This window comes from Gopherus evgoodei, unplaced genomic scaffold (genome assembly GCF_007399415.2).
Source record: "Gopherus evgoodei ecotype Sinaloan lineage unplaced genomic scaffold, rGopEvg1_v1.p scaffold_37_arrow_ctg1, whole genome shotgun sequence".
Taxonomy (NCBI): Eukaryota; Metazoa; Chordata; order Testudines; family Testudinidae; genus Gopherus; species Gopherus evgoodei.
The window spans coordinates 3,547,394-3,561,106 of record NW_022060049.1 but is presented as its reverse complement, the minus strand read 5'-3'; positions in this window follow the sequence as shown (position 1 = coordinate 3,561,106).

The following is a 13,713-nucleotide window of genomic DNA, read 5'->3' as shown; positions in this document are numbered from 1 at the left end:
TTCCCCTCCCCCATCCTCCCTCCACCCCCATCATCCTCTCTCCCTTCCCTTCTCTCTTCTGCCCCACTGGGCTCCCCCTCCCCACTTCTGCCCTCCCTTTCCTTTACTCCTTCCCCTCCCTTCTGCATCCCACATACACATAGATAAGGCTGTCGCTGTCACCCCCACAGAGAGAGTCATTGGGGTGGTGGCCCCGAATACTCCCCCCACAGCACTCAGCCCCTCCCACCAGCTCTGGCGCCACCAGAAACAGCTGCAGCCCAGCCCATTTTGCCAGGACCCAGCAGAGCTGCAGGGTGGGGAAGGGCTCGGCCTGGCCAGGGGACCTGGGGTGGGAGGCTGGGGGGAATGACATTGAGACTAGATGGAGGTGGGGGGTAGGATGGCTAATGCTTTGGGTGTGTGGCAAATATAGCCCGGGGGGAAGGGTACTGAGTGAGATGGGCCAACGGGTCAGATCCGGGGCGGGGGAGGGAATATTGGGCGAGATGGGCCAAGGGGTCAGATCCAGGGCAGGGGGGATATTGGGCGAGATGGGCCAAGAAGTCAGATCCAGGATGGGGGGGGAAGGATACTGGGTGACATGGGCCAAGGGGTCAGATCCAGGGCAGGGGGGATATTGGGCTAGATGGGCCAAGAAGTCAGATCCAGGATGGGGGGGGAAGGATACTGGGTGACATGGGCCAAGGGGTCAGATCCGGGGCGGGGGAAGGGATATTGGGCGAGATGGGCCAAGGGGTCAGATCCGGGGCGGGGGAGGGGCTATTGGGTTAAACGGGCCAAGGGGTCAGATCCGGGGTGGGGGAGGGGCTATTGGGCGAAATGGGCCAAGGGGTCAGATCCGGGGCGGGGGAGGGGCTATTGGGCGAAATGGGCCAAGGGGTCAGATCCGGGGCGGGGGAGGGGCTATTGGGCGAAATGGGCCAAGGGGTCAGATCCGGGGCGGGGGAGGGGCTATTGGGCGAGATGGACCCGGGATCAGATCCAGTGGGTGTGGGGGGGGGATATTGGGCCAACATGGATCCAGTGGTCAGATGCAGTGGGAATGGGGGATACTGGGCCAGATGGGCCCATTGGTTTGCGGGGCGGAAAAACGGGGGCTGCCAGGTCAGGTGGGCCTGTAGGTCTGAGCCAGCTCCCAGCCCAAGCCCAAAGGAAGGTGGGACATTCCCATTCATTAGGTGCCTGCTTTAGATGCACCAATGAGGCGAGGGTGTAATGAGCCTCCTCCTCCCGTTAGAGGGTGGGACTTGGCCAGGCCACATGGGGCGCTGCTGAGGGAGCTCACGCTGTCGCCCCGGTTCCTGGCTCTGCCATTGCCCTGCTGGGTGACCCTGAACCGGTTGCTTCCCCCTTCTCTGCCTCAGTTTCCTCTCTACCCTGAGCCTGTTCAGACTGGGAGCTCTTTGGGGCAGGGACTGGCTCGCGCTGTGTCTGGGCAGCGTCTGACACAACAGGCCTCTGATCTCAAGTGCTCCCACTAGGCCCCAGTCCCACCCTGGGTGCCCCAGGAGGCCCAGTCCCACCCTGGATGTCCTACCAGGCCCTGTCCTACCCCGAGTGCCCCATTGCTCAGGCCCACCCTGGGTGCCCCAGGAGGCCCAGTCCCACCCTGGATGTCCTACTAGGCCCTGTCCTACCCTGAGTGCCCCATTGCTCAGGCCCACCCTGGGTGCCCCAGTAGGCCCAGTCCCACCCTGGGTGTCCCAGTAGGCCCTATCCTACCCCGGGTGCCCCATTGCTCAGGCCCACCCTGGGTGCTCCCACTAAGCCCCAATCCCACCCTGGGTGCCCCAGTAGGCCCAGTCCCACCCTGGGTGTCCCAGTAGGCCCTGTCCTACCCCGGGTGCCCCATTGCTTAGGCCCACCCTGGGTGCTCCCACTAGGCCCCAATCCCACCCTGGATGTCCCAGTAGGCCCTGTCCTACCCCGGCTGCTCCATTGCTCAGTCCCACCCCGGGTGCTCCCACTAGGCCCCAGTCCCACCCTGGGTGCTCCCACTAGGCCCTGTCCTACCCCAGATGCCCCACTAGGCCCCAGCAAAACTGGCTGGAGCAGCCTTGGCAAATAGGGATGGTTAGAAAACAGCAAGAGGAAAAAAAAGCCTCTTTTATTACTAAAGAGAGAGAGAGAAAATGCCTCCAGGCCATCGCTCCCCCATCAGCGGGCAGGGAAAACGCTGCTGAGTTAACCCTGTGCAGTCTCTTATCTGTCGATCCATCTGTCTGTGTCTGTATCTATGCATCCCCGACTCCTCCCTGCCTCTGCCTCCTGGGCCGCTGACCAGGCCTTCCGGAGTCATGACCTTCTGGGGCCTCCAGGTGCTGCCATAATAACACTTATTATTTTTAGTCTCACAAGAGCACCTGGAGACCTCAGCCAAGATCAGGGCCCCACTGTATCGGGCGCTGCACAGACCCCAACCAAGAGCAAGGCCCCATTGTGCCAGGTGCTGCACAGTCACAGAGCATGGGACAGTCTCTGCCTCAAAAGAGCATCCAGTCTCAGCAGAGAACTGGTGGGAGGGGAAACTGAGGCACAGAGGGGGAGCAATTCAGCTAGGATTAGGGACACAGCCAGGAACAGAACCCAGGTGCCCAGTCTCCCAGCCCAGCATCCTGCCTGCTAGCCAGTACTGTCCTAGAGGGAGCTGGGGTATTAATGCTTTCTCACTGGCACTGTTCAACAGTGACGGAAGGGGGAGGTTCCCTCCGTTCACTCCGGAGTTTTCGCTTCTCAAACCCAATAACGAAATCAAATCAAATCTAAAAAGAAATTACAGCTAAGCCGGCGCTGCAGCCCCCAGGGCTGGGGGAGGGAGGGTTGCTTCAGCTGTAATTTCTCCACCTCCCCCCCCCCCCGCAAAGTTGGGGAGAAGGGAGAACCAGCAAAGGAGAGAGATGTGTGCTCATCTCATCCATCATCAGACGCTGCCTGCCAGCGGGCGGGAGGGTGTGTGGGTATGAGCTGAGCCTGGGGAAATGGTGCCCCCTGCCCTTCCTGTGGAGCTGTGGCTGGTAAATGCGGGGATCCCGCAGTTGGGGGACTGCGAGGATCATTTCACAGCATTGAGGGGAGCTAGATGGTGGGTCCTGAAAGTAGCTTCTCTGTGCGGGGTGGATGACGTGGGCTCAGATCCTGCTTCGGGGACTGTGATGGGGCTGAATGGTGGGGTTGCTGCCCAGGATCAGATCTACGAGCCTCACCAGCCCCATATCTTCCCTCCCCCTGAGCCTGGACCAGAGCCATGGGTCCATCTAACCTGGTGTCCCACCTCGCTGCCCTCCAGATCAGAGCCCGGGGCCCATCTAACCCGGTATCTCTCTACACCGAGCAGCCCCTGCAGACACGCCGTGGGTGAATGAGACATAGCTGAGCTCCCCTGTCCTGGGGGGGCTCCAGAGTGGGGGGCATTATTGGGGTGAGGGTCACATACACAATCTCTGCTCCTCTTCCCCGGTCCTGGAGCTCTCCCTCCACTCCAGCATCCCCATCCCGCCCCCGGAACGCTCCCCGGCTCATCCCTCCCCCACCCCCCATGGGACTTGGCGCAGGGATTCAGGAGTTTGTTTCCATCCCTCGGAGGCCAGGGGTGTGATCTGGCTTCTGCCATTGCCTGGCGGTGTCTGCTGGGGAGGCAGCTCATTGCGGTACCGGCGTGTGGCTCATTAGGCAGCGCTGCTCAGGCACTGGGACTGGCGCTTCCACAGGGAGAAGGGACGAAAATGAATCCACTGAAGGTTTTCTCTTCGACCTCTTAAAAACAATCCTGGCAGCTCAGGCTGTGGGGGGAGGCTGCCCACAGAGCCAGCTCCCAGCCAAATGGCCTGCGCTTCATTGTAACACTCCACCGCTGCCTGGCCTAACCGGACAGGCAGCCTAGAGGCATGATGGTTAAACAGCGGCCATGCTCTCCACCCCAGAGGTGGCTGCATCTCAGCATTGGGTGAGGGATCCTTGTAGAAACAACCCCTGCGCCCCACCCCAAGGTGGCTGCATCCCAGGCCTACCAACGCACAGCCCCCTTGGGCAGGGGGCTCAGCTGCAATGCAGGCTCCCTGGGCGCTGACTGGCGGGGGAGGGCGCCCTGGGCCAGTGGAGTGACTGACGGAGTGACAGGTTGGATGGCTCCACACCAGACCCCAGCACCCTGTGCAGGGGGGTGGGGGGATCCCAGATCACTTCGGCTGTCAGTCACATTTGATGGCTCCTGGAACTGGGGAGCCTGGGGGGAGGAGAGAGTGAAGGGGGGAGAGAGAGAAAGGGGAGGTGCAGGGGGGCTTTCAGTGTAAGAGTGACAACATCCACCTTTACTCTGCTCCCATCTCAGCTGTTCCAGGAGCCTAGCCAGGAGCAGGGACAAGGCCTTGATTCTGGCCACTGATCGCACCCAACCTGCATCGCCATTCCTCTCAGGCAGCTGCAGGCAGCGGGACCTGGCTGGGTGGGCTGGGCACTGGCCATAGAGACTGGTGGGCAGAGGTGGGCTGCAGCACCCCCTGCTAGCAGGGCCCTGCCCAGTGGTGGTGGGTAGCAAAGCCCAGGATGCTCTGGGGTCAAAGGTTCGAGGCCCAGCCCTGCAGGGGGGCTGGAAGGGAAAAGGCAAGTTAGATTTCCCCCCCCCCCGGCAGCCAGAGCTGCTATGCTCCTGCCCCCCACACCCGCAGGACTTTCTTCTAAATAAAATCAGCCAGACCCTCCCCACCCCCTTCCTGTTTCTGCGGCTCTCTCTGCCAAGGATCAGGGAACCCCTCCCCGACTCTCCTTCCCCACACAGCTGGGGCTCCAGCTAATTTAGACCCCTTCACATGCCCCTCAGGGGCAAGGGGTAGGGGCGAGTAGAGGCTGGCAAACACTTTACAGGCTTCCTCTGTTTCCCAGGCCACAGGCCCCATTGCACATCCAGATCAACTAGCTCCTGGCTCCCTCTGCCTCAGCTTCCCCACACTTGGGCCCTAGGGTGGAGGGCTGGGATGAGGCTGGTCTAGGGTGGGAGTGGGGGGCTGCAGCAGGGGTGCAGTGCTGCACCTGCACCCCCAAGCTGGGGGGGGGCTGCAGCTGGGGTGCAAATACTACACCTGCACCCCCAAGCCGGGGGGGGGGCAGGCTGCAGCTGGGGTGCGGTGCTGCACCTGCACCCCCAAGTCATTGGGGGGGGATGTAAGGCAGCTTCTGAGCATTTGCAGCTCTCAGCCCTGCTCCACATTTTCGTGGAGGGAGGGGCTAAAATCCAGCAGCTCCACCCGCTCCCTATCTGCATTGCAGGGTGTTGGGCCTCCCAACCACCCCGCCTCCCATCTCACAGCTCTGTCCATGGAGGGGACGGCACCAGCCATGGCTAGGCAGAGCAGTAGGGAGGGGCTAATGGAGGCTGAGGCGCCCTCAGAGAGGCAGGAGGTTGGGCCTGTGGAGATCTGGGTTCAAGTCCCAGCTCTGCCACTGACTCCCTGGATGACCCAGGCTGTCTCTGAGCCTCAGTTTCTCCATCTGTTAAAGGGGGATAATAAATAACCTTTCCTTTGTCAGTTAACCCTGTGAGCCTCTGGGGCTTGGATTCTCGTATTAGGTGTCTGGGCAGGGCCCGGCACAAGGGAGGCCCTGATCTTGGTCAGCGTTTGTGCAGCTCCTGGCACAAGGGGGCCCTGATCTCAGTCAGTGTCTATGCAGCACCCGGCACAAGGGGGCCCTGATCTTGGTCGAGGTCTGTGCAGGGCCCGGCACAATGGGGGCCTGATTTCAGTTGTGGTCTGTGCAGCGCCCGGCACAAGGGGGCCCTGATTTTGCTTGGTGCCTCACCACTGCCATAACACAAACACTGACTGTCGTGCATGTTATATGTTGAGCATCTTCAAACGCAAGTAACAGATGCAGGAATTGTCACTTTTCCTAGTAGCCCACACAGACAATGTCATCCCCAAATCACAGCATGCACAAGAGCTTCATGCCCAAAGGCTCCTGCCAGCTCCAAAACTTCTGTTAGTCTATAAGGTGCCACAGGACTCTCAGCTGCTGATAAATATACAAATATATAAATATACAAACTGCCACAATTTTGCCCCTTAGCCATAGGCTCTGGCAGGAAATATCTTGACACCAACCGCAAGTTAACAAAAAGAACATGGAAAGTTGAATAAACAATCCAGGGGCAGAGTTTAAAGGGATCAGGATTAAATACTCATCTCAGCATTTATACTCCAGGGGCAGAGTTAAGGGGATTGGGGTGAAATACTCATCTCTGCATTTATGCTTCAGGGACAGTTAAGGGGATCGGGGTGACATACTCATCTCTGCATTTATACTCCAGGGGCAGTTAAGGGGATCAGGAGAAATACTCATCTCTGAATTTATACTACAGGGCAGAGTTAAGGGGATTGGGGTGAAATATGCACGTCTTTGCACTCATTAAGATCTCCATAGGTCAGATTGGGCAGTTCCAGTCCAGTCCCATTTGCTGTCACAGGACAGGTCTATCTCTGTTCCAAGGAGGGGTAGCTGAGTGGGAAGCACATCCCGGGATGTCCTTGCTCCCCCACCTCCATTCCCAGCCCCAGTGCTAGAGGAGGAAGGCTCCTGGCTCAGCCTGATGCCCATGAAATGGAACAGAGCATTTTCCTCTTGCAGTGTAGCCCCAATTGGGCCACAGGTGACCCAGCCAGGCCAGGCCAAGATTCAGAGATCGCTGAGCAAACAAGACGGGCTGCACAAGGACATCCCAGCCTGGAGGCGGGGCCCCTGCATCGCTCCCTCTCCCAAGGATTTCCTGCCATGGCTGCGTGGCCAGAACCAGCACCCAAAATGTGAGGCTCCGAAATCCCTGTGAGCGCTAGCAACGGTGAAAGGGCACCCTCGCACACTCCCACATCTCGCTGTGGCAGATGCTGTGTGGTGAATTGCCCCAGGAGGCTGTGGCACAGGGCGGTGGTGGGAGGGATCGATGGTGACCAGATGAGTTTTCATTTGCTCCCATTTGGGCAATGAGCTCCCTGCCGATGCCAACCCAGCACTCGGCCCTGATCAATGCTTCACCCACTGGGAGCTCCACAGCCCATTCCAGCTGGGGCCAGTGCCCACCCTCCCTGGAAAGGGAAAACTAAGCTCCACACCACCTCAAGGCTGGGGTGGGAAGCCACAGATCTAGTGCCTGCTGTGCCAGTGCCGAACAGTGCCAGCGGCTTGTCCTCAAGGCAGTGCCAGCCACCTACCCCCAGGGACACCTCCCCACTGAGATGCCTTCCTGCCCCGAAACCCAGCCCCTCTAGGGCTGGACAACCTTCATCTGCTGTACGGGCATCATGACACACAGCAGGGCAGTTCTGATCCCAGCCAGCAGGGGCAGCAGTCACATTGCAAGTTTTCAAGGGGTGAGGAGAGCAACTAGGGTGCATTTATGTGAAAGCTGATTAATGGACAATTATTTAATGAGCTTATTTGCATCTAGTCATGAAACTCAGCATGTGGGTTTAGGGCCAGGTGGAAATCTCTGAAGAGGGCGAGGCCAGCAGCTCTGCAGGGCTCCATGACAGCTCTAAGGGGTAGGGAACTCCCCCCTTCCCCGCCTCTCGGGTTTTTTCCAAATTGCCAGAGAACCAGAAAATCTGTGCTTCAGCCAGCTGGGAGGGCATTGTGAGACACAGTCAGGCCAACCCAGGTGTGAAGTCGGGAGTTGTATGAGAATCACTGTCCTCATCCCTAGCTCTTCTGGGACATGCTTCACCTACAGATAACAAATCAGGAGCATTCTACAGATGGGGGAAACTGAGGCACAGAGCCAGGCAGGGATTGGCTTGAGGTGCTGGGAATAGAGTCCAGGCCAGGGCTGTATCCGCTAGGAGGGGCGCGAGCGGCCTGCCAGAAGTGGGGTACTTAGACCACAGCTACAAAGTCTCAGGCACGAGGACTTCCTCCTCCTGAGATGCCAAAGCCTTGTATGGACACTGAAGCGAATGAGCTGCAACATCCCCATGTAGGTGAGCCCTTAGCGTCTATTCTATGGGGTGGGGAAGTGATACTCCCATCGCCTCTGATCCATGACCCCTCTCGGCCCATGCCCCCCCATCAGCATGAAGGTTGGGAGCTGTGTGGGAGCACAACTGACACTAGGAGTCCCTTCCCTGGCAGTTGTGGGATGCACAGTGGGAGAGGGCTGTGGGGTGCATGGGCGCTGTGGGGTGCACAAGGTGGGAGGGAGGCTGTGGGGTGCACAGGGGTTGTGAAGTGCACATGGTGAGAGGAGGCTGTGGGGTGCATGGGGTCTGTCGGGGTGCACCTCACAGCCACCCTCCCACCTTGTGCACTTCACAACCACCCCTGTGCACCCCACAGCCCCCATGCACCTCACAGCCCTCCCACCTTCTGCACCCCACAGCCGCCCCCGTGCACAGAATGGGGAGGGCTGTGAGGTGCACGGGGGCGGCTGTGGGGTGCAGAAGGTGGGAGGGCTGTGAGGTGCATGGGGGCTGTGGGGTGCACAGGGGTGGTTGTGAAGTGCACAAGGTGGGAGGGTGGCTGTGAGGTGCATGGGGGCTGTGAGGTGCACAGGGTGGGAGCGGGGCTATGAGGTGCACAAAGTGGGAGGGGTCTGTGGGGTGCACAAGGTGGGAGGGGCTGTGAGGTGCATGGGGGTGGGAGGAAGGCTGTGGGGTGCATAGAGAACTGTGGGGTGCAGAGGTTGGGAGGGGCTGTGGGATGCATTGGGGCTGTGAGATGCACAGGGGTGGCTGCGGGATGCACAGTGGGGGTGGGGGGATGTGAGGTGCACGGGGTGGCTGCGGGATGCACAGTGGGGGTGAGGGGATGTGAGGTGCACAGGGGGCGCTGTGGGATGCACAGGGTGGGAGAGGGGCTGTGGGACACACGGGGGGCTGTGAGGTGCACAAAGTGGGAGGGGTCTGTGAGGTGCATGGGGTGGGAGGAAGGCTGTGGGGTGCATGGGGGGCTGTGGGATGCATTGAGGCTGTGAGGTGCACAGGGGTGGCTGCGGGATGCATAGTGGGGGTGAGGGGATGTGAGGTGCACAGGGGGCGCTGTGGGGCACATGGGGGGCTGTGAGGTGCACAAAGTGGGAGGGGGCTGTGGGTCTCCATGCCCGATGCTCACACTGAGCCTGTCTCCTTGGCGAGGAGGCTGGCGGGCGCTGTGTCGCCATGGCTCAGCTGGCAGGTCGCCTGCCTGTGGGCTGCCAGGGCAGCTGGTCAGATCCCTCCCAGGACTCCTGCACAGACAGCAGCGAGGAGGGAGAGGGGAATAATGGGGGGCTGCTCTCTTAAAGGGGCATTGAATTAAGGCCCTTAAGTATCTATAGGTCAGGATTAAAGACCCTGGGATGGTGAGGAAAAGAGCAGGAGATCCTGCCGGAGCTGGGAGAGAACCCAGGAGTCTTGGCTCAGAGCCCCCCTGCTCTGACCACTAGATTCCACCCCCCTCCCAGAGCTGGGAGAGAATCCACGAGTCCCAGGAGGGGAGGGCAGGGCCAGGGCCAGGCCAGCTCCCCCAGAGGAGCCTCCAGCCCCAAGACACAGCTGTGTACTCCCAGTGGCTGGCCATGGCCTGTGACTCTAGGCCTGTGCAGTGCCAGGGTGGATCAGGGCACCTGCCAATGTGCATAGATCCTGCTGGGCTAATCTGAGGCTGAGGCATCCCTGGGGCACCAGGCCAGGCAGTAGCCCACTGCCCCCCTGCAAGGACAGAGGCTGGGCTGCTGTCTCCAGGAGATCGGGGTGGAGGGGGAGCCCATGTGTCCCCACCATGCTCCCCAGCCTAATGGGCCAGGCCTTGGGTGGGACAGAGGGATGGGGGGAGGGGACACTGACCTCTGCAAAGCTGAGTGTGAATCCTGGTGCGGGTGCCACAGAGTTCAGATCCTGGGGGCTGGGAGTGTGAATCCTGGGTACTGTGTTGATGGGGGTCATGTAGGAGGATGGAGAGATAAAGGATTGTGTTGGGGGTGGATGGGTGTGTGGGGCATGGGTGGAGGGGGATGGAGGGGTGCATGAGGATGGAGCAGAGGGGTGCACGGGGGAGGTGGAAGGATGGAGTGGAAGGGTGCATGGGGGAGGGGAGAGGGATGGAGCAGAGGGGTGCGTGGAGGGGGTGGAGGGATGGAGCATAGGGGTTCATGGGGGATGGGGAGAGGGGGGAGGGATGGAGCAAAGGGGTGCATGGGGGATGGGGGAGAGGAGGGGTGCATGAAGGGGTGCATGGGGGATGGGTGAAGGGAGGTGGAGGGATGGAGCAGAGGGGTGCATTGAGGGATAGGGGGTGCACGGGGGATGGGTGGAGGGATGGAGCGGAGGGTGCATGGGGGATGGTGCGTGGAGGGATGGAGCAGAGGGGTGCATGGAGGGATAGAAGGGTGCACGGGGGATGGGTAGAGGGAGGTTGAGGAATGGAGGGGAGGGTGCATGGAGAGATGGAGGGGCGCATATGGAGCAGGCAGGCGAGAAGGAGGTGCTGGAAGGGGGGGAGCGAGGGGGACAGGCGAGAAGGAGGTGCTGGAAGTGGGGGGAGCGAGGGGGACAGGCGAGAAGGAGGTGCTGGAAGGGGGGCGGGAGCAAAGGAGGCAGGCGAGAAGGAGGAAAGTGGCTGGGGAGCAAGCGAGACAGGGGAGAAGGAGGTGCTGGAAGGGGGGAACAAGGGAGGCAGGCGAGCAGGAGGTGCTGGAAGGGGGGGGCGAGCGATGGGGCAAGGGAGGAAGAGGAGGGCCACAGGGCAGGGAGGGGGCTGATCATGGCAGTGCTGTCCTCTTCTCCCTGCATGGACCTAGCTGGGTGCGGAGTCAGTCCTGACATCCCATTAGCTAGGAACTGACATACTCGTTACCGGGGTGCTGGGGGACACTGCCAGAGCTGGGCCGGGGGGATCCCAGGGCTGGGACGGCAGGGGCTGTGGGTCAGGACTGAGGAGCACCAGCAGAGCTCGGGGGAGTGTGGGGAAGCCCAGGGTTAGGTATGGGGGGGATCCGGACTCCAGGGTTCCCTTCCCAGATAGAGGAGAGATTCTCTCCATGGCCCCCCAACAACTAGACCCCACTCCCCTCCCAGAGCGGGGGTGGAGGGGACTGGTCCCATTCCCAACTCCCTCCCGACTCGCCCCCACTGTTGAGCAGATTACACTGGCCAGCGTCTGTCATAGCATTCCTTCTCAGATCTGAACCTTAGAGTTCAGAAAACGAGATACTAGCACCTGAATCCTCTAAGCTTAATTACCAGCTTAGATCTGATAGCACTGCCACCACCCAAAAATATAGTGTTTTGGGGCACTCTGACCTCCCCAACCTTCCCTGGGGACCCCAAGAACCCAGATCCCTTGGGTTCTTAAAACAAGGAGAAATAAACCATTCCCCCCACCTTTCCCCCTTTCAGAATTTCCCTCCCTGGGCTATCTTGAGAGATACTGATCCAACCTCTAAATCACCCTACAGAGAAGCATCTCCCTTCCCTTCCACAAAGAGGCAAACAGATTCAAGGAAAACAGAGAGAGACTCTATCTCTCCCCCTCCCGTCTCCCCCACCTGTCCTGGTGAGTTATCCCAGTCCCCTGGAATAAAACAAGGGAGACAAGAAAAAAAATCAATCAGGTTCTCTAAAAAGAAACTTTTTAATAAAAGAAAGGAAAACGTAAAGAATTATCTTTGTAACTTCAAGATGTAAATATTACAGGGTCTTATAGCTTACAGACACCAGAAAGAGACTTTCCCCCCAGTACCAATACAAATCAAAATATTCCCAGCAACTACACATATAAAAGTTAACCAGCCAGATCCACAATTGCAAATAGAGTAAAACAATCAAAAAAACCTAAACCGCCTGTTTTTACTTAGTATTAGAAAAGAAACTTAGAGAGCCTGTAGTAATGTCTGGTCTCTCTCAGACCCTCCGAAAGAAGAACACACAACGGACAAAGAACACACACAAAAGCTTCCCTCCGCCCAAATTTAAAAGTATGTTGTCTTCTGATTGGTCTTCTGGTCAGGTGTCCCGTTCCCTGCTTGTAACCCTTTACAGGTACAAGAGACATTAACCCTTAACAATCTGTTTATGACAGCGTCAATGGGGGTCGGGCGTGGGGCTGGCCCCGAGAGGAGCCTGCTGGAGGCTGATGGAGTTGGGGGAACAGTACTGGATGTTGGGGGCAGGCGAGGCCCCTGTGCATGGCCACTCCCCCTTGAGCGCCCTGCTAGGGGCCTGGGAATGAGCCATGGGCCCTTCCACTCCAGGGGGTGCCAGCTCTGATCAGGCCCCAGGAAGTGGGGAGCCTGCTGGCTGGGAGGGGGATGGAAAGCAGTTTGTGCGCGCTCCTGCAGCTCCCCTGACCCTTGGATCCCCAGGAGGTCTAGGGCTCCTGATTCCCCAAGTCCCCCAGCTCCCCGGAACCTGGCTGGGGCCTCACTCAGGGCTGGCCCTAGACATCTGCAGGCCCCAACCCCCAGCACTGGGGTGCTGGAGGAACTGGGGTGGGGACAGCTCAGCTCAGCTCAGCTATAGCTGCCGCTCTCACAGAGTGTGTGTGTGTGTGTGTGTGTGTGTGTGTGTGTGTGTGTGTGTGTGTGTGTGTGTGGTGTGTGTGTGTGTGTGTGTGTGCAGGGGGTTCACACACAGGCCCTGCCTGAGTCCAGCTCCCAGGAATGTGCACTCAGGGATGGCCTTAATGATCACCGGGGGCGGGGGGGAGCAGGATTAACTTTCAAGGTGCCAGAGCAGGGACTGAATATGGCAGATCCACCTGTATCCTGATTGCACAAAAATGCCTCCCCCCCACCAAGGGCCTTACTCTAAGCCTAAGCTATTGATCCATCCCCATCCCACCTATCTATCTATCTATCTATCTATCTATCTAACTATCTATCTATCCTCATCCACCCCTTCTATCTATCTATCTATCTATCTCCATCCACCCCTTCTATCTATCTATCTATCTATCTCCATCCACCCCTTCTATCTATCTATCTATCTAGCCCCATACAGCCCATCTAAGCAGCTCTCATTAAAGAGGCAGCTGTCTCAGGGAAAGCAGTGACTCTGAAAAGAATCTGGGGGCTGGGGCTATAGTGGCCAAGCATCAGCACATGAGCGCCCCGTGCGAGGTTGTGGCCAAACGGGCTAGCGGGCTCCATGTGTAAACAGGGGAGCTGGGATCAGGAGCAGGGAGGAGATTGTCCCTCTGCAGACAGCGCCAGCGAGGCTGAGCCGGGAGGGCTGCAGCCAGTTCTAGAGTCCATGCCCCGATGAGCCTGCTGACAGATTGGGCAGGGTGCAGAGACGAGACTCGAGAGCTGGAACAAGGGCCTGGCTGGGAGAGACTTAACGACTTCAGTCTGGTTAGCGGGGCTGGAGAGGAGCCCTGCTCCCAGCAGGGAAGGACCTTCTCAGGGAGAACCAGCGGGTGCTGCTGGGCACTGCGGTCTAGTGGAGAGAGGCCAAAGGGAGCGTGGCTGGCAGATGAAACCAGACACGTTCGGATTGGAAAGCTGGCCCAGATGGTTACCAAGAGGGCGACAGCACGGAACAAGCTCCCAAGGGAAGGGGTGGATTCGCCAGTTCTTGATGGCTTCAAATCCGGCCTGGCTGCCTCCCTGGCAGAGGCTCTGTCTAGGCTCTAGCCCAGCCCAAGTTACTGGGCTCAGTGCAGGGGAACTGGGTGAATTCTCCGGCCTGGGTTATACCAGAGGCCAGATATAGTGATCCAGTGGCCGCTCCTGGCCTTTAAACCTATGAA